At 32.3% G+C, this 20,357-nt stretch overlaps 1 protein-coding gene and 4 non-coding genes across 5 annotated transcripts in view; all 5 read right to left on the bottom strand.

Moving 5' to 3' along the window:
* The window catches only part of LOC108729297 (uncharacterized), a 103,233-nt gene that overhangs the window by 66,866 nt on the left and 16,010 nt on the right, over positions 1-20,357 (bottom strand). The gene's annotated exons all lie outside the window — the stretch shown is intronic.
* TRNAK-CUU (transfer RNA lysine (anticodon CUU)) lies at positions 15,552-15,624 on the bottom strand. The gene has a single exon. It is a non-coding gene; the product is annotated as a tRNA-Lys (tRNA).
* On the bottom strand, positions 18,310-18,381 carry TRNAD-GUC (transfer RNA aspartic acid (anticodon GUC)). The gene has a single exon. It is a non-coding gene; the product is annotated as a tRNA-Asp (tRNA).
* On the bottom strand, positions 18,627-18,698 carry TRNAD-GUC (transfer RNA aspartic acid (anticodon GUC)). The gene has a single exon. It is a non-coding gene; the product is annotated as a tRNA-Asp (tRNA).
* Positions 19,307-19,388, bottom strand: TRNAS-GCU (transfer RNA serine (anticodon GCU)). The gene has a single exon. It is a non-coding gene; the product is annotated as a tRNA-Ser (tRNA).

Here is a 20,357-nt window from a genome sequence, read left to right as displayed (position 1 = left end):
CATGGGAGAGTTAAATGCCGCAATCGCCGCTCTCGGCAGTCACGTGCGCCGAATGGGGTAGAATTCCACAGGAAGTCCGCACCGTTTGCGTTTTCCCGTATATAAACGGCGTTTAGGAAATTTCCGGCGTAAAGATAGAATAGAAAATATTTATTTCTTTTATCAGGATATTAATTTAATCGGAAAATTGTGAGTAAAGAAAAACATATTAAAAAATATTTAATGCTTATGAATTCCTTAAAAAACATTAAAAACATATTAAAAAATATTTAATGCTTATGAATTCCTTAAAAAATAGAAGGCATGCAAAATTGAAACATAAAATATAAAAAAGAATAATTATAAAAATTGTACTTTTTTCAAACGCACATGTTTACGTCATTCTTGAAAATATGATAATTTTTCTATTGAAATCGAATTAAGTTTCAAGCAATTAATATTACCTCTTGTTAATTGCTTAGCATCTCGTTTCTAAAATACCGTTTAAACAGTAAAATATCCTTTAAGGGTAAAATACCGTTTAAGGGACGTCTCAAAATGATTTCGAATTATTAAATCGGCAATGCATGCAGCCACGTTGAACAATTATTCATACGCTACCCGAAATCTGTATCCCTTTTACATTCTTTTTATCGTTTCTCGACTGCAACGATACATGCAACAAATCCTGCATCGCCCACGCAATTTCACGCGGTCACGTCATCGTCGTTTGTCCGTCCGTCCGTTCGGACGACGCGTGTGCGTAATCGCTGTCGGGTCCAAAAAGGGAAAAAAAAGCCGCACCATAAAATCTGCACGCCCTTGTTCCTGCGCGCGATGTCACTCATTCGGTCGAAGGGATCATCCAGGGGACTCTCCCTTCATATCGCCCTTCTTCGGAGGGTGGCGTTTCTGCCCGCCATGCACCCGATTAGCATACGGCCGGCCGGCTTGCGTTGGCGATGTCTTGATGAAGCAGAAAATCGAGGCTCCAAGTGATGGTCCATGTACAGAATAAGCTCGCTTACATGACTTACAAAACACTGCGCAAAAGAGCAAATGATGATGGCGCGAGAGATTTCGTATTTATAAACGCCGATCGCAAGGATTATTTGAACGATTGCTGCGTTTTGGATTAGAACTATTTTAAATCCACATTTATAATTATACACACCAGTTATTATTTATTACACTTATTAGATCGTATTGTCATTTCGGAATGATGTTATTTTTGTTATTATAATATATAATTCTGTTTTCAGATTATAAAATAATCATTAAAATTATTGTTCGATTATTAATTCCTTAAAAGTTTATTGAATTTCTCCTATCTTTCATTTTAGATTATTAATTTAATTATTAGATCCAAATATATATAAATAATGATGGCATGAAAGATTTCGTATTTATAAACGCCAGTCGTAAGGATTATTTAAACGAACGTTGCATTTTAGATTATAGTCATGTTAAATTCACATTTATATTTATACACGCCCCTATTATTGTTACATTTCATTATTATTAGATCCTACTTTTTGTAACTTTGGAACCCTGTTATTCTTGTTATTGTAGGACGCTTTCAGGTCGTAAAGTAATTATTCAGATTACTGAAATCGTCCAATTATAAACACTTATTATTATTTGTCTGTTACATTTATTAAATCTATTTTTATCATTTTTGAAATTTTGTTATTTTTATTATTTTAAAATTTCATAATGTTTTCAGGTCATAAAATAATTATTATTGTTGTTGAAATCGTCCCCAAATATTAATTCCTTGGAGGTTCATTAGTTCTCATATCCTCGATTTTAGATTATTGATCTAATTATAATATACAATCAGACCCAAGCGTGCACTTCCATAGCGCGAGCTACATTATGATCAAAACCACAGGAATTCCTGTGTCTAGCACATTAATTAGACTCATTATTATGCTACGATAATTTGCGTATTCATACAGATTATTCGACCGTTCAACATACATTGATATATAATTAGACATTCTCGGAGCAATACAAGAAGAAAACGTTTATTTTTCCTTCTAATGTTAGATTAGAACTTTGATTAAAAATGGACGAATTATAATAGAATTCTAGTTGAGAATTCTAAAATCAAATAGCAATAAAATTCTAGAATTTTATTACTATTTAATTTTAATTCCTATATTGAAATTCTATAGTTGAGTAACCGCAATTCTGATTGACATAATCAGAACCTTTTGGTTCATCCATTTGTCTCAGTGTTGATATTCATGATTTATAAATTGCGACATATAATAATTCTAATTCTATTACACATCTTCATAATTAAATGTTTGACCACGCCGTAATAGATTAATAAGACAATAATTGACAGTTTAACATGGCAAGAGAAATCATCTTAGATATGAATATTTTTTGCTCCGCCTAATTAACCGATCATTCTGTAGAAAATAGAGATAAAGCGCATCTACTTCGGTCAGCTCATGAGCCAGTCACATCATTCCTGAAATTGATCGTGATTGATCGACCATTAATTTTTTATCTAATAACGAAGAGTGGCGTGATAATAGACGCGGGCTAGTTAAAGCGCTAGGCGCTTATCGAAGTTTCGCTAAAGCGATTATGCTCTCACTAGAAACTCGACGTAATGTTATCGAGTTTCGTTAAAATTCACTTATACGGAAAAATAATTAAGTCTTCATTCGCGTCTATATCTGAATTTGCTTTGCCTAAAAATTGCATTCTGCCTCAGTGTTATTTACTACTTAAAATTGATTTAAATGAAAATTAAATCAAAGTTTTAATGACATCTATTATTAATACAAAACTCTATAAACGTTATTTGATGAATCATCTATATTTAGTTATCTAAACATTGGTTAATCTACTTTCAGGCCCTTAAAAGAAATGTAGAACGGCACATAATTATTTTCTGCATGTAATAAATACGAAATGATTTCGACACAATAAAGACGATTAATTATTTAAACGGAACTACATCGATCAAACTTTTATTACTCTACTTTGTGCTTATCAATGCGTGCGTAACGGTGAGTTTGTAACAATGGCGTTACGTGAGCTGGCTATCCTTAATATCCGAGCTGTTCGAATTTATTTCACCGCATGCGCTATTATTCAGCTCACTTTCTCTGACGGCCTGCACTTGTCCGTATAAAATCCTACTTTTCAGCATAAAAAAAGAATTCCACCGCCATCAAACGGTTTTTACGAGAGTCGTAAAGTTACGGGGTGTAACGCCGGAGGGCTGCGTACGTATAGGTATTATACATAGCTAGTTCGCGTGCATGTGTCTGAAAAGGTACAGCTAGTTGAAATAAAAAGAAAATCCAATAACGCAAACTAACGAAAACTCACACTTACGATGTGTATTTCAAGAACGATTTCTCGTTTTATGCCAGGGGAATAAACGTTCAAAAATGCCTGTAGTCGCTTTTCTGTAGTCACAGAAATTCTATACTCTAAGAGCTCAGGTCTTAGACGATACTTTTATGGAAAAACGCGTATCATATATCTCTTTTTACCTGCTGGAGAAATAGCTACGGTATTTCTAGAGTTAAACGTGACGTAGTCGAGGATCAACGTCCATAAATCACACCGGTCGCGGATTCGAGGCCTGCCGGCAACATGCGAGTTTGGCTGGGCAAACGAGAATGTATCCGTAGACGTCGTAAAATTGATATTTATCCTGGCTGGCATCCAGTACGGAAGCTGCGCCAGCTTTTCCGCGGATAATGCGCCGCGCGGCATGATTATATCGTACCGGAAACTGAAGACGCCGGCTCCGGTTTTTCCGCTGTCCCTTTTTTCGTCTCTTTTCAACCGCGGATTAGAAGGAGGTATATATGCACATACCGGCAAATTGATATTCGCTCGTCGAAAGTCAGAAATATCTTGAATGGCAAGACACTCGCGATCGATCAATTACTTTTGCCGCTTGACATATGGAGTATAATGTCGCGTAGAAAATAAGCGCGATAAAAAGGTAAAATACATGGAAAACCTTCAATCTATATATTGAGCCGGGTTTTTTATACTTTACTTTAATATACGTACCGTACAAGTTTCCTCAAGTGGTTGTAATTAATATACAGTAAAAACATTTTGTATTTGTATTAAAACTTGATTTCGTTAAAATTTTCGTGTTAAGTTTTTAATATATCCGAGAGTTTATTTAAATCTAATTAATATTTGAAAGTTTCATTTAACTCTAATTGATATTTGTGTGTGGTTCATTTATCTCTAATTAATATTGTAGGTGTGGTCCGGACGTTTTTTCAATTACGTTGTGAAAAATTATTTATAATAAATATTTTTCATAATCTTATATAATTTTAGCTTACATAATCTTATTACTCGGATTTTGATTTTCAGAATGAAAAATGCTAAGCGAATAAAATATGTTAGTTTAACACATAATAAACGTTAATTTTATTGAAAAATGTTAATTTAACGTGTTATAAGGGTTAATTTTTCTGAAGAAATATGCTTCCACAATTTATTTAAAAATTGTGTCAGATTGCATTTTTGTGTTAATTTTTCACATAATATTTATATTATTTCTAATATATTTATTTTCTATTAAATTTACAAAAATTTGAGTTAACTGTTTGAAATACGTGAATGTGTTTCTAATACACTTTTTCAACTGAGTATTAATTTTAATCGATATAGCAGTTTCGTAAGCCTGATTAATATTTTGAAGATTACTTTAAAGATTTTGCATTTTAAAAATATTTTAATTATATAGATAATACACACATATATAGTATAAAATATTTCGAAAATAATTTAAGAAGAGCTAAAAAATCTGGATTATCGCGAAAACGTCCAATTAGACGCCGACATAAATATTTTTCCTGTTCCCAGCGATACGATGTTCTGTTGCCGTTATCATTATTAAAAAATGCGGAATATTATCGCGATTTGTACCAGTGACTTCTCCTGCGGAGTCACGTTCGCTCTCGGCTATATCCCGGGATTATCGAATGTCATCGGGAGTCGATACCGCCGCGTAAGCTTTACTTCCATAAAGTGCACAGGGTAATCCCGACGTGCCGTCGGACGCTATCGGTCGACTCCACGATTTCTCCCGCGATAACGGAATAATCTGACCTAGGCGGATTTTCCCCGGAGCAGAAAATTCCTAGAGAACGTCGGACACGCGACGCGTTGCATCGTGTTCTCGAGATGTCGATAACCACGAGCGAGCGATTTCACCCAAGTTGATAGCGTAGCGTGAACAGCCTGAGCAAACCTAATTCCCGATTTGTGCAACGGTCCGTCGATCTCTGGTCCGTAGAATTTCATGTTACGATGCAAATTCATTCGCGATGGAAAATTCGCGTTATCATGTGTGACAGCGTGACACATGTATTAAATATTAAATGAAAATTCGATTAATGCAAATTACAGTGCTCGTGCATGTGTATTATTACATTGAAAAATAAATATTTAAATCAATTAAATACATACACGGAGAGAATTTCCTTTTAAAATTTCCCCCGAAAATATGGTAGTTGTGGTACAATACAATATTTTAAAGATTTTTATCATGCACTTCAGTAAAATTGATCAAACTTATTTTATACTTCATTGTAATTTTATTAATGAATGAGAGAGCTTTACATTAAAATTCTTTGAAATACAATGTTATCCCACGACTATCAAGGTAAATTCTAAGAAAAAATTCTCATACTTTTAAATTACGATTAACATCAACATCAATTAAAAAAGTACATAGTAAAAAACGAATCTGGAAACAAATTAATATTTTCTTTATATTTTTCTTTAAAGCAATAATTATGTAAATATAAATGATAATTATATAATTAGTCAATAATTATAATCGTAATTAACTATCAATAATTATCATATAATAACGCAATATCGTTTAAATTATTAAACAGTGCGAGACTGCAACGTTGCATTACTTTAGAAGAATATTGATAAAGCGAAAAGCGCATGTCTCGCGAATGATACATCGACGACGCTTTCTCGCAAATTATCCGTGAACAGATTCGAACCCCGTGTTACTGTGAAAGATGCAGAAACCGGAAATAGCTGCTATCACCTAAAGCACTACGTCGACAGGCACACCCACGACGCGCGATTCCGTGGCGAAACAAAAAAGGAAAAAGGAACGATTGTTGTCAGGATTCTCTGCGCGAAGAAATTTTAATGACGCCGTAATTCAGCGGGTTCCGTAATGTCATCCGAAATTCTCGGTTTCATATAGCCGGTCCTCAGAAAAAAATTATACGCTGCAGGAAGTTTTGGCATTCTTCGAATTTCGGAGAAGAAGCCCTATCTCTCGATTTTTTAATGAGTTTTTACCAAAAACATTTTTTTCTCAATGTAAAGAATGTAATTAAAATACAGAATGTCTTTAATACATATTTTCTATAACCGGGCGTTATTAATTTTATTTTATAAATCAAAATTATTTTTATAAATACATCTTTGAACAAGAGATTTATGCGTTAAATTTTCTGATAAATTAAGTTTTAAACATTACTTTGTTTTCATACAGTCTACTGATCTAATATGTGCAACAGTTGCAGAACATTTCAAACGGAACACTAAACTTCGGACGACGAGCAGCTTTTTAAATATTTTATCGAGAAACTACCGGCGGAATGATAAAATATTAAGATCAACTTCCGACGTTTAGGATGAGGAGCAACGTGTAGCCGTAACTGGAGTAGGATTTCGCAGAGAAAGAAAAATCAGAATGATAGAGCAGAAACACCTGTTTTTTTTTTCTTATTTACGGTGCATATAATACATTATTGTTTCTTATTTTAAAAATATGAAAATAAAAAATAAATTATCTAGCTGTATATCAAATATGTATGATGTAGTTTTTATTCCTATTTTCTTGTTTATTCTTAAAGTAAGTTATGTGTTTGGATTAAATTATATTATTATATATTTCAGATTTATTATAATCAGTGCTGATATTATATGAGATTTTGTGTGCTCGTTACTGACTTTATTTGAACGTTTATTCTGTATTATGTTAGACTTTTGCTTATTACTGGTTACTGGAACAATGGATCTGTTTTTTATCAATGAACTCTCTGAACTGGTGCATACTGGTGCAATCAGTTAAAGTGAAACAAACTATATTTGTTTCACTTCAACTTACTGCATCGTGTGCACCAGTTCAGAGAGTTCTCCGATGAAGAACAGACCTCTTACGTTATTCGCGACAGTTTTTCTGAGGATAAACTATTGATACCTCACGTCGCATCAATATACAATTCGTGACTTCGTTTGCCCTTCTCAGTTGCTCGAAAGTTATCTACTTTTCTGTATTGATATACGAGGGTCGTTTGAAAAGTTTTTCTAACATAGAAACAAGTATTTTTTCAGTCAAATTCAGTTTTATTTTTCAACATAGTCTCTTTTTAAATCGATACACTTTTCCCAGCGATGTTCCCACCCGTTTAACCCATTCAAATAATAGTTGGCATCTTGCTCTGCAAAATAGGCTTCTACGGATGTAATCCACTGTTTTGACTGTTCCTTCGTCTCAGGAGTGAAGTAGTGGATCCAAGTTTCATCAATAGTTATTAATCGACGCAAAAAATCCGACTCGTTTCGCTTAAACCGCTTCAACAGAGCCTTGGAAATGTAAATATATTCGATTTTTTTCCATTTTTACAAAATCACTGACATCGACTGGCACAAATGACTGTCAACAACAACTGAGCGTCTACAATGGCTACAATTTTTACAAGTATCTTTCAAAGCATGTACGATTGTAGTACCAGAATGGTTTTGATGAGTAATGCCATCTTCATGTTGTGGCTCAAAACTTTTCAAACGACCCTCGTATGTACATCGTTCAACCGACCTTTGTCAGTGTATTCTCGAAATAAATCGTAAAAAGCACATCTCTACTCTCTAAATTCTTTGAAATGGAATCTCACTTTAAAGAGTGAAAAATGAATAAGTATTGGAAAAGAATGACTCAATATTAAAGAGTTAGATTTCAGAGTGAGAGTCACTTAAAAAATTTTAGAGAGTAGTTTATCTCAATTCCGAACGAAAAAATTTTGCTGAATTAAAAATTTAGCTAGATACAGATCCGAAAATAATTTTGTTCGATCATCAGAATAATTACGCAGGAATTTCAAACACGATGAGTAATACTGCAAAAAGTTTTGACATTCTAGAATGTGGAGTATATTGATTGAGTTCGGGTTCATAACTTCGCTAATCAAATGACTGTGCAAATCAATTATCCCTACAGAAATATGCACCACTTAACGTACAAACTAATTAATTATTATCAAAAATTTTTGTAGTGTAAAAATTTAGGCTTTCCGACGTCGTGTCATTTAATCATATTAATTAATATAAGATGAACGTAATTAATCATTTACTCTTTCAAGTATTCGTAAAAAATACTTATCACAACAATCCGTTACATCTTCGTTTCAGCAGAACGGTTTAAAAAAAGGAGATGTATCGCTGGAGGGTCGTACATTGGATGCACTTTGAGGATCCGCCAACGAGAGGAAAATGCAACACCGGTATAATAATCGCCATGGTCGCTCTCGGTAGAGAGAGTCTCGTCGCAGTGGCGCGACGACGGCGACAGCGAATTTCACGGTCAATCGGGCCGCTTTCCTTCCACATCTCGCCGATGGTCTTTCCTCTCGATTTCGGGCGCACGTGTGAACGCGTACGACGCGCGCTGCTTGAGACAATGTATGATTCATTTCACGGCTCGTTAGCGAAAACCGCCGCGCGCGTTCGTCTGGTCGCGCTTCGCTGAGCGTGCCGGAAGGGAGAGCGCAAAAGAATGCCATCCTCTCCGAGAGCTTTCCGAGCCTCCTACGGGCATACATGTTGTCGTTCGCAAAGCCAACTATACCCTGGAGTGCTCCGATTTACACACCCTACCAACCGGCTCGAGGTTTCGGCCGAGTAACCTGACTCGATGGACTCGAATGTGTCAAGACATGTTCGACCACTTATTCGAATACTCAAGTGTGTACATATGCACGTCCGAAAGTCGTCTCAACTGCCGCTAGTGTATGTAAACTGAGCATTAGAAGACGCCAAACACGCACTTTCTTCCTTTTGCAACCTCGGAAATCCCTGTGCTGCGCTCTCAGAATTTTCTATTTCACTGGAAGCGTGTCGTGTCACGCAAAAAGTACCAAGATCTAGATCTTAAATCTATATGTCGCGTACAAAAATCTAATATACGTAACATATACCGTAGTATTTTCTTATGTGATATCTTTCGAAAATAAAACCCCATAACATAAGATTGTATTAAATTAACACATAAATTTAAGTGGACCGTTTAGGTCACGTGTGTTAAATTTAAAACAAATTTTCTAACCGTGTTCTAATCGAATAAATAAATTAAAATGTAGATTTTTAGATTTTTTATCTATCACTATATAGAGGAAAAGGTGGTATTATGGCACCCCAGTTACATTTTACACAATAACTTTGTTAATAATCAATACTTAAGCTTAAAATTTGACAATTACATTCATTAAAATGTTGTTGAATCGATTCTGGACTAAAAGTTACGAAATATTTATTACTTAGGATACTATTAATAAAAATGTGGTGACATTGCATAATGACTTTAAGAAAAAAATGGGTGGTAATGTGGCCTTCCACATTCCTAAAAATAGCTTTAAAATATTAGTTTTGTTTAGAAAACAGTATTTAGTTATAAAATTAACAAAAAAGTAAAACATTTTAAAATATATGCAAAAATGAATGTATATACAATCACATAACTTCTGCATATAAGCTGCTCAGTACTAAAAATCTAAGTACTAAAAATAGTACACGTAATATAAACTATAAATTAACAGTAAAGCTATCAAATAATTATTTTGATATGAAAACCTCAAAAAAGAGATCGTGAGTAGTCAATATCCATAGAAGGCCACATTAGCAAAATGCCATGGTATTGTTTATATTTGCATAATTCAAAATATATATAGTCAAATAAAATGTTAAATAGCAAATAATACACTCAAAAATACATATATTCGTGTGATAATATGCTCAAGTTTAAGAAAAATGAGGAAGTAGGTGTAACTAAATGCTAAAGTATACCTTAGAAACGTTTCGAAAAACTTGATAGTAAAAATGCGTTATAATAAGTGCTGGTTATGGAATATTGGTAATATTAGCGTCATGGTGTAACGAGCTACTGAACAAATAATTCTATAAGTAATCATTATAAGATTCGCTATATAATAGCGGAGATATTAAGGGAGGCACAATATATTATACATTGGCCATAATACCACCTTCTCCTCTACGTATAAAACTGAATAACCCTATCATTAATACACTACAATATTTCCTAACAGTCGATGTAAACATAATAACGCCACATTATTTTATTCAAGTGGTAAAGTATCCATTTGTTAAAATAGTTAGGTAACCGAAGATTAACGGACTTTCTGAAGCTGAAGTGCGCATCGATCAATCGCGGTGAAGTTCTGCAAACAGGCGTGGCGGCAGCAATTACCGGCTTCGTTTACCCGCGACTCGTCACTGAAGTGCGCGCCCCGAGTGTGGGGTGCTCTGTTGAACGACAACGTCAAATGCGTCGGCAACGCGAGGGTGCGATGCGTCGTCTTTGGGTGCGCCCGTATCCCCGTATATTTATACCGTCGGGATCTTTTGCGGTATGCCGCCCCTCGTTCGTGCACGACAACCCTCGAATGCAACTCCGACTGTTCGCTTTTTTTTCCTCTGTTTCCTCTTTTTCGTTTTTATTTTTTTTAAACCAACAGGCTAGTCATGCATGTGTCCCCTTTTGTAGTAAATGCTCGCACACGCGGGAGTTTACTGTGGAGGGTTGCCCAGTGGAAGATGCAACGCGCGTTTAAATGAGCACCGGCAATTTGTTATGAAACTCGCACGGTGCATTGGACATGGCGACCTTCTATATTTTCGCGCGCAAATTCACGACACGTCGATCGCGATTATTTAATTAATCGGCCTCGGCGGGCATAACTACTTCCGATATGACAAACATCGCGTTACATAAATTGTATATCGCATACCATCATATTATCATTATATTAAATTGTTCTATATTAAATTATTCTGTACTGATTGATAAAACGCTGACATCGCTAACAGTTAAATCAGAAACACAGAAAAACGTAAAATAATAAGACTTGTCAATTATGACATTGATTTTGTATTCAGTGGCCTACAAAATTTTTATGTTTCATTAAACATAATTATAAGCTATTTAATAAATCAATGACCTAATTAACTTTTCTGCAATAAACTCCATATTTAACCATGAATATCTTACTAATCGTTACAGCCGACATTAAAAATTCCTTTTGAGCATAGAAAGTCCTAACAATATACCTAATTTTAATTGCAATAAAACTTCTCCAACACGTCACATATATGACAAAATATGTAAAAGTAGTTCTTTTTTGTAATTTTAAATGCGAATTCCTCAAAATTGTGACGTGATGGAACAATTCAGGAGCCAGATTCATATTCAGCGTTTAAAAACTACGGGAAATGATTAGTCTGATTTTTTTTCATCGAAAAGTGTAATCAATAATAACAGTAATTGGACGTCTTCTAAATAAATTCATTTTACTGCATGGAATATACATTGTAAAATATAACTTTAAGTTTTAATAATAAAAAACAATTAAGATTCCCTATAATTCAAATAATTAAAAAATAAGTTAGAGTTAATAGGGCTGTAATTGGTATGTGCTTATATTTTTAATACATTCAGTTTCTTTCAGAGAATTGCTGACGAGAGAGAGACGACTCTTGTGCCACCAACTGTACATTTCGACAGATCAAAATTCTTTTCATGACTATGCTTTACGACACGGTGATTTCGATCATCAGGTGTCGCGATAGCGAAATTTACGCTCTCGTTATGCGACGCGAGAATCGCCAAGGGTATAAATCTCGTTTGATTAACGGCAGGCGCTTAAGGACTGACGCTGACGAGCCCTGTAAGGGCTACGACACCCGGAAGGCCGCGCAGATATGAGAAGCGACGAAATGACACGCCATTCATCGAAATCCGCGGATTTACGGCGCGCCTTTTATGTCAAACGAGTCGCAAATCCTCCTGATGAAACAACTATAACATACATATAAGACACGTGAAGCATATGCTATCCCTCCTGTACACGAAAAATTCCCGTGTCATAAAGAAAGTAATTCCGTGTAATGGAATTGGAAGTTGCATACTTTTATACAGGGTGTTGTATAAGTTACATAAAAAAATAACGAAGTTACCTTTTTCGTTACTTTTTTTTCTTACGTAATTATCTTTCCTAATGAGTAACGGTAATAGTAATTAAGTTACAATTTCTAGTAACGAATAACGAAATTTAAAAGTTACTATTTCGTTACTTCGTTATATACTTGTTACTTTTAGTTTTTTCAGTAAGTAACGTGTAATGATGACAGGTTACTTTTCAAAGTGACTTTCCCAGCCTTAGCATAACTTTAGCATTTAGTTAGTTAGCGTTACCGTCATAAAAAATTGCAACGTCATTATCAAATTATTTATTATAAAAAGTAACAGAACAGTAACGAGACACAGTAACGAGAAAATAACTTTTAATTTAACCCTTTTATAAGATAAAAATTTCTTTTTAGTGACGGAAGAAAGATACGAACTAAATTAAGAGAAAAGAGAGAGAGAGAGAGAGAGTTGGAAAAAACAGATTAGTTCGTTTTTATAGAATATAATTATTAAAATTATAAACAGATTGAAAAATTTTTAACTTATATTAATAGAATTATTTATAAATAATTCGAGAAAAATAAAAAGAAATATATTTTTATTATTAATTTTATTAATTGACTCTTCTCAATATTATTCATATCGTGATCCAACCAGATAAAAATATTCTATAGATAAGAGTATTTTTAAATAATTTCGTTGTTAATACAATTAAAAAAATGGATTAAAATTGGAGTTAGTTGATTTATTTACTTCCTTTATCTTCATTTTTCACGGCAAAATTTATTATTTTATCATCAGACGAGAATCCTGATGGTGCTATCAGTCACTGTTTCTTTCTGCTATCATTGCAGTGACAAGGATAGAAACAAAATGTTGAAATGTTCCTGAGGACAATTCGCGGGACACATTCAATTTCTCAGGATCTATTGTTGTGGAACGACTCGCTTTACCTCAGAAAGAGGCAATATTACTTGCCGCCAAAAGAAAAAGCAATTGTCACTCTATATCCTTCCTGTCCTTCCACACACCGTCCTTTGTCATATCCTCGACTGGTCAAACCGGACACGTTAGTGAATGAACGAAATCGTTTTCTCGCCGTCGATCGGCAGTCGTACCAATCGTTCTCAGCGAAACCTCGTTCAAAAAACTGCTTTCAGGATCGGTGCCCGAATTCAATTCTTGTCACGAACGTAAATGGATCTCTGCGATTTATTTCATCTAAATAAAGGTCGCAGAAAGAAGCAGAGGAAAGAGAGAAAGAGCGTGCATCAACACATAAGGAACAATTTTGCTGAAGTAGATAAAAATTTAGCTAAATACAGATCTGGAAATAATTTCGTTGGATCGTCAAAACAATTATAAGAATAATTATCAGAATAATAATTATTCTTATCAATGAGTTAATTGACTGCCACGATTTATTTCTACCTTTTTACTACGAGGAAGACTAAAAAATAGCCGAAATATCCGCAGTTTATCATATGACGAAACTGATTTTTATTATATGACTAATGCTCATTTCATCAATGTAGATTAATTTTAATCTCGATTCAAACTTACTCTATTTTTTCTAATTTTTAAAACTAGAAAAAGATAAAGTTAGTTGAACCGAGATTAAAATTAAACTATACGGAAAAAAATGTAATTTTACATGGGAATTACACGTTTATGACTGGAAAACTATCTAAATTACTTAAATATTGGAAATTTACTGGAAATTGTAAATTTCCAATCATATTTAGGTAATTTTCCAGTCATGAACATATAATTTCTATGTAAAATTACATGCATTTTTATATATTTGTCGAAACGGACATAAATTCCAAACATGAATTTTTTAACAGTTAAATATAGTCTTTTATATTTTAATATAAAAGACGATATTTAACTGTAATTTTAATAAAAATATATTTTATATTTTGTTGTGTGTGTAATATAAAAATTTAATATTTTATATTTTAATACGTAGCGCACTAATTACAGCGTCGATTCCTAGATTTCCTGATTTTGAATTATGTAGAACGTTGAATTATCAACGTCAAACATAATGAGCTTGAGAGTTATACATAATTATTTTGATTTAACAAAATTATTTTCAGCCCAGCTTTTAAATACTTTAGCAAAATCATTTATTTCCGTGGAGATTTCCTATAGAATGTTATATTAAATGCAACGGAAATAATATTAAACTAAATGAAATATAATTTATTTAAAGATATATATTTAAATATTGACGTAATAAAGTAATTATCGCAATAAAATAATTATATTATCTGCATCGTACAAATTTCAAGCACAGATTTTAAATGTCATCGATGCACATGTCATGCGCTTATCGATCTCCTATTACTATACTACGTATTATAACGTTTCTACATTTGGAAGTCCGAATGATATATCTATTTCGATTTATTTCTCCTTATCAAGTGTCCAATCTAGAATTGCTGTGGGAAATGTGAAAATACAGTTGCGCGCGAATTCTATCCGTCGACTCGGAGATAAAAGAATCGATTCTACTTGGTAGGATAAAGAAACATCATCTACCGCTAACGACAACATTCACCTGTATATTATTGTGCAATGCAATACATAAAATTGTTTGAACAATAGTGTTTGCGATCCGACTTCCTCGAACTCGGTTCGTTTGCTTTCCTGATTTCACTGCGAAACAGCTGCATGCGTTCCACTGTCGATGTATACTGTACTTTTTGATTCACGTATGTGTAAATATATTTTGTTTGACAAACAAAACTTGGAAAGTGGAGCTCGTGGTGACAAATATTTTTTTCGATACACGCGCTTATTTCATTTATTATTGAATTTCTTTATATTGACAAGTTTTATCGACGTGATTTTGAAATTTATCTCTCTGCAGTTAAATTTATTAATGTTCGTTTTTCATCAATATAATTTAATTTTAATCTCGGTTCAACTAACTCTTCATTTCTTTCTGATGCTAAAAACTAGAAAAAGATGAAGAATCAGTTAAGCCGAGATTAAAATTAAGCTACATTGATAGAAATGGGGGTATAAAAATTAAAACAAGAAACGAAAACTTGATGCAATATTCAAAACAATTTGCGCTCTATCATTAATACAACTAATAATTTAGTCATGAATCTGTTTTAACGAAGAGATGCAATATAGAAAATAAAATACAATACAAAATACAAAAAATAATACAAAAAATACACATACGCATAATACGAAAAGCATAAAAAATTAATTATTTTAACTAAATAATGGATATGAATTTTTGTAGTGTTTTTCCTATGTGATATCAGGTTTTTCACAAATTCTTGTATTTCTAAGATAAAAAAAAAGAAATCGCCCAACGTGGGGCTCGAACCCACGACCCTGAGATTAAGAGTCTCATGCTCTACCGACTGAGCTAGCCGGGCTGTTACAGGAGCGTCGAGTTTTTATCCTGATAAAGTCAACATTTGAGTTCTAAATACGTAGATAAAATAATTTTGCGTTGATGTATCTAAAAATTTAACTAAATACAATTTCAAAATAATTATGTAAGATGCTCAAGCATAATGAACAATGCTGTAAAAAGTTTCGAGTATTCTACATAATTATTTTAATAATTTAACAAAATTATTTCCGGATCTGTATTTCACTAAATATTTAAATATTTTATGGAAAGTAAAACTATATAATCAAGAAAATTGAGAGAATTTGCAATATGTGCGTATCTGTAGAAATTACGCAATTTCTATAAATGTAACTAATCCCATTATTATTTCGCTTAGAGACTTCATTATCAAATGTTCAGTCCTAATTAGGTACCTTAATTTTCAAACAGAATATGCATTCACATATTATACCATTAGTACAAACAAAATATTAATTAATCTAATTATATGTAATGAGAATGAGAACGAAATTATTCGCATACAAAGTAGTTTTCGTGATATTCATTCTTAATTACTTAAATACATCTGTTGTTTGATAATTGCGTATTTAATTAAAAGACCGTAAAATAGTAAAAAAATTGCAGAGAATAAAATATTTGGATAAAAGCAGTCTTATCGCATACAATAGATTTTCCTTTATCGTGTGGTATAAACACGACGAGCGCATAAAAAGAAAGTCTAATAAGGCCATAAGTGCGGACCATGAGCGAAACGCCAGACATTTCCCCTAATAATTAATGATATTACAAGTGTCGCAGAATTACTGATCGTAACATCGCCGTGTATACGATGTACCTCGAGAAAAAAGTCTGACTATAATTTTTAACTTTATTCTCCATTCTATAAATTTTAATTAACATTTCTAATATTTGTCAACGTCCTTAATTGTTAATTATTATATTTCACTAATTAAGATGCAATTTAAATATTTGTTAATATTAAATATGTAACATAAGAAAGAAAGAGAGAGAAGGAATCAAATTATCGGTAATTTTGCAATATTACAAATTAAATAATAAACAAGAAAAATATCTGACTATAATTTTTTAATTGTTTTCTTTTCCACGTTACAAATTTGATTTAATATTTCTAATATTTATCAACGTCCTAAATTATCATGTCTCACTAAGATGCAAATTAAATATTTGTTAATATTAAATATGTAACATGAGAGAAAGAAAGAAGATTCAAATTATCAGTAATTTTGCAGTAATATTACAAATTAAATAATTGTTGCTGGTCTATATTTTTCTGAAAATCATTTATAAAGTTCTTCGAAAATATTAATTAATAAATATAATATTAAATAATAAAAATTTAATATTATATTTTTTAAGTATATAAAAATTTATTCACCCCATTATTTTAAAAACTGCCAAATTTTTTGAGAGAAGATAAATGAAGATTATCGATAATGGAGCAAATCCTGTCGAAGCGCCTACGCATTTCTCAAGACACCCTGTATACTCCGACAATTGTACAAGCGAATACGTAAATCGCATCTAACGCACAAATTGCTATCTGGTCCCTTTTAAGCACTTCAGCCGCATTTAAACCCCTGCCGGTGCTTTCTATCGGAAACACGTGAGTTTACATTAAACCACCAAGGATATGCGGCAGTGGTAAATCTACGGAGCGACAGTAAGCATTGCCATGTGGCGTATTGTGTTGTAGAATAATCGATCCGCGCGCGCAACACCATAACTCCCCCGCCGTCTTTTTGGCGCGTCCCGTCTTTTAGAACCCCTTTCGTCGTATCTCACGAAGCTTTCTAGCCTAGAGTTACCGCGCCGCTGTAGGATAAACACCTATTCGAGCAACCACGCCACGCTGTAAACCGCTCTAAGCCATGGAGGCGTCCTCACATTATCGATTGTTACAGAGTGCCAGGCGTTAGTTACGCGATTCGGGCTCGGTTTGTTGAAATCGAGACGCATGCGTGAGGTGAAGTCTCTCTCTTGTAATAAATTAACGTTAACTGCGTTTATTTCTTCGCAAGATGTCTATGGCTGGGATATTCACACACAGAAAAATACTTATTATACGCGCAAGTAATAATTACTTGTTTCAAATATTTCATATATCCGTATTTCATAAATCTCATAAATTCATCACAAGCATCAAATTTATTCAAAATATATTCTGAAATAAGTTTAATACTTTAATCATTATTATTAAATTAAAATAAATTCGATTTGGTTATTATATAAAGTCGCCTTTTCGATCAATTTTACAATATTCTTCAAAAGAAAATAAATTCTTGTTTTGAGTACATAATAGTGAGTTTTTATAAAATTTGTTACAAATATATTTTAAGATTATTATCAAGAAAATATTTTTTGTTAAAACCGTTATTTAAAAGGAAGAAAATAAATTGAATAATTACTTATCTTAACAATAAAATGATATTTTTCTGTGTACATAATCTGTTCTTATTTTAAGAATATCTTAAGACTGTCTACTTAAAACAATCTTAAATATAAGAATCGACTATAAATACCGGCCTATCTAAATTTTAATTCTAACGACAAACTCTTTAATAATTCGGGAATGAATTTTTTATTTAAAAAAAATTTAAAAACAATCGTCATTCATTATAATTTTTGTAATATCTTAAAGTAAAGTTTAAACTAAGTAAAAGAAAAAATTGCAAAAATAAGAATTCTCCCCGACGGGGAATCGAACCCCGGTCTCCCGCGTGACAGGCGGGGATACTAACCACTATACTATCGAGGACTTCTTCAGACAAAGTTTCTTCGTAAACGGCAAAACAGATGTACCATAATATCGTTAAAATTATAATGTATAAAGTGTTTATAACAAATAAAAATTTAATTTTAACGATAAATTTTTTAATAATTTCGGGAACGGACTTTTTATTGAAAAAAGTATTAGGAGCAATCGTCATTCATTATAATTTATATAGTATCTTAAAAGAGAGTTTAAATCAAGTAAAAGGAAAAATTGCAAAAATAAGAATTCTCCCCGACGGGGAATCGAACCCCGGTCTCCCGCGTGACAGGCGGGGATACTAACCACTATACTATCGAGGACTTCTCGAGACAAAGATTCCTAGTAAACAGCAAAACGGACGTACAATAATATCGTTGAAATCATAATATATAAAGTGTTACCAATAAATTAAAACAATAAATTAAAAGTCATAAGTATAAATTAAAGGTTTGTCCTTCGTCATAGTAAATTATATAATTAAAAAGTATGAGTTGTACTGAAAGAACTGAATTAACAAAAAACATAATTTTATTTTTAATCAATTTTAATTTCAAATTTTAACTATTTATGTCAATATTTAAAATATAATAGTTAAAATTAAATTAATAAAAAAATTAAAGTCCAATTTTTTACAATCTATTGTATTCTAATTTTTTATTCTAATGCATCGATGTAACAAATATGTATATCGTATTATAGGTATAATAAGAATATCGCAATTTATTATTATACTATTTAATTTTAATAATATAAAAAGATACATTTAAATTATATTGTTATATATATTAATTGCGATTTGGTCAATATATTTTGGATGTCGAAATAAAAAAATCGATTTATTTCGAAAAATTCAAAAAACATCTAATATTTTAGTATAATTATTTATTTATAATTATATTGAATCTGAAACGCGTTACAAAAAAAAGTTCGACGAGGATGGGATTCGAACCCACGCGTGCAGAGCACATTGGATTAGCAGTCCAACGCCTTAACCACTCGGCCACCTGAGTTAAATATTTATTATATTAAAATATATGTATAAAAAATTATAATTTCATTATTCTAAATTATTTATAAAAATAAAATTATTTACAAGAGCTCTTTGATCATATTGAAAAGTAGCAAAGTAATAATAAACTTACTTAATTAAATTAAAAAAATTTAGTATTCATTTATTTTCCGTTTATTATCAATTTTTGTCGTAATTATTTAATTTATTATTATAACACATCGTGCTGAGCAAAGTTACACGTTAAAATCGATACAAGTCGACAACCTTAATAATACTTAATAATGACGTATATTTCATCGTCATGTGCACAGATTACTGTATTTATATAAAGTCTGATTGGCTATAGCTCTTTCTCGACGCGCGTGTCGATAAATTGAAAAGAACGAATGTGTGTAATGTAACCCTAGTAATAAGTCCCTTAACCGTGATTGCCGTGGCCACTGAAACTTTTATTACGAAAGTTTCAGCCAATTTGATAGCCAAGAAAGCATCACGATCCCGATTATTATACTTATATGCGTGCTGAAATAAAATTACCACCTTCGCAGCGATAAATTCGCAATTACGTTGGACCCTAAATATAATCTGGCAGGTTCTCTTAATCACGACCTTACAAAAAATTTATAAAATCAGAATTACTTTTTAATGAGGTACATGGCATATAATAAGCGAGAAAAGTTTCGCTTGTTAAACTTTAATGCTTTATATTGTTGATACAAACTTATCACTGAAATATTCGGAAAATGGAAAACTTTCTTTCCTTTCCTGCGCAATGCGCATTCCTGTGCAAGCAAAACATTTTATATTAAACTTTGTTATAAAAAAGAGAATATAAAAGGAACAATATTATCTTATTTTTAGACCGTACAATGTGAGAAACACAATTAATAATAGAAATTCAACAGCCTATACCGGTCGAAGCTAGATCTTTAATGCTTTAAATAATTCAATGTGAATTATATATATA

This window comes from Mycetomoellerius zeteki, unplaced genomic scaffold (assembly GCF_001594055.1).
Source record: "Mycetomoellerius zeteki isolate Tzet28-1 unplaced genomic scaffold, Tzet1.0 scaffold72, whole genome shotgun sequence".
NCBI lineage: Eukaryota > Metazoa > Arthropoda > Insecta > Hymenoptera > Formicidae > Mycetomoellerius > Mycetomoellerius zeteki.
This window is presented reverse-complemented; position numbering and strand designations above follow the sequence as displayed.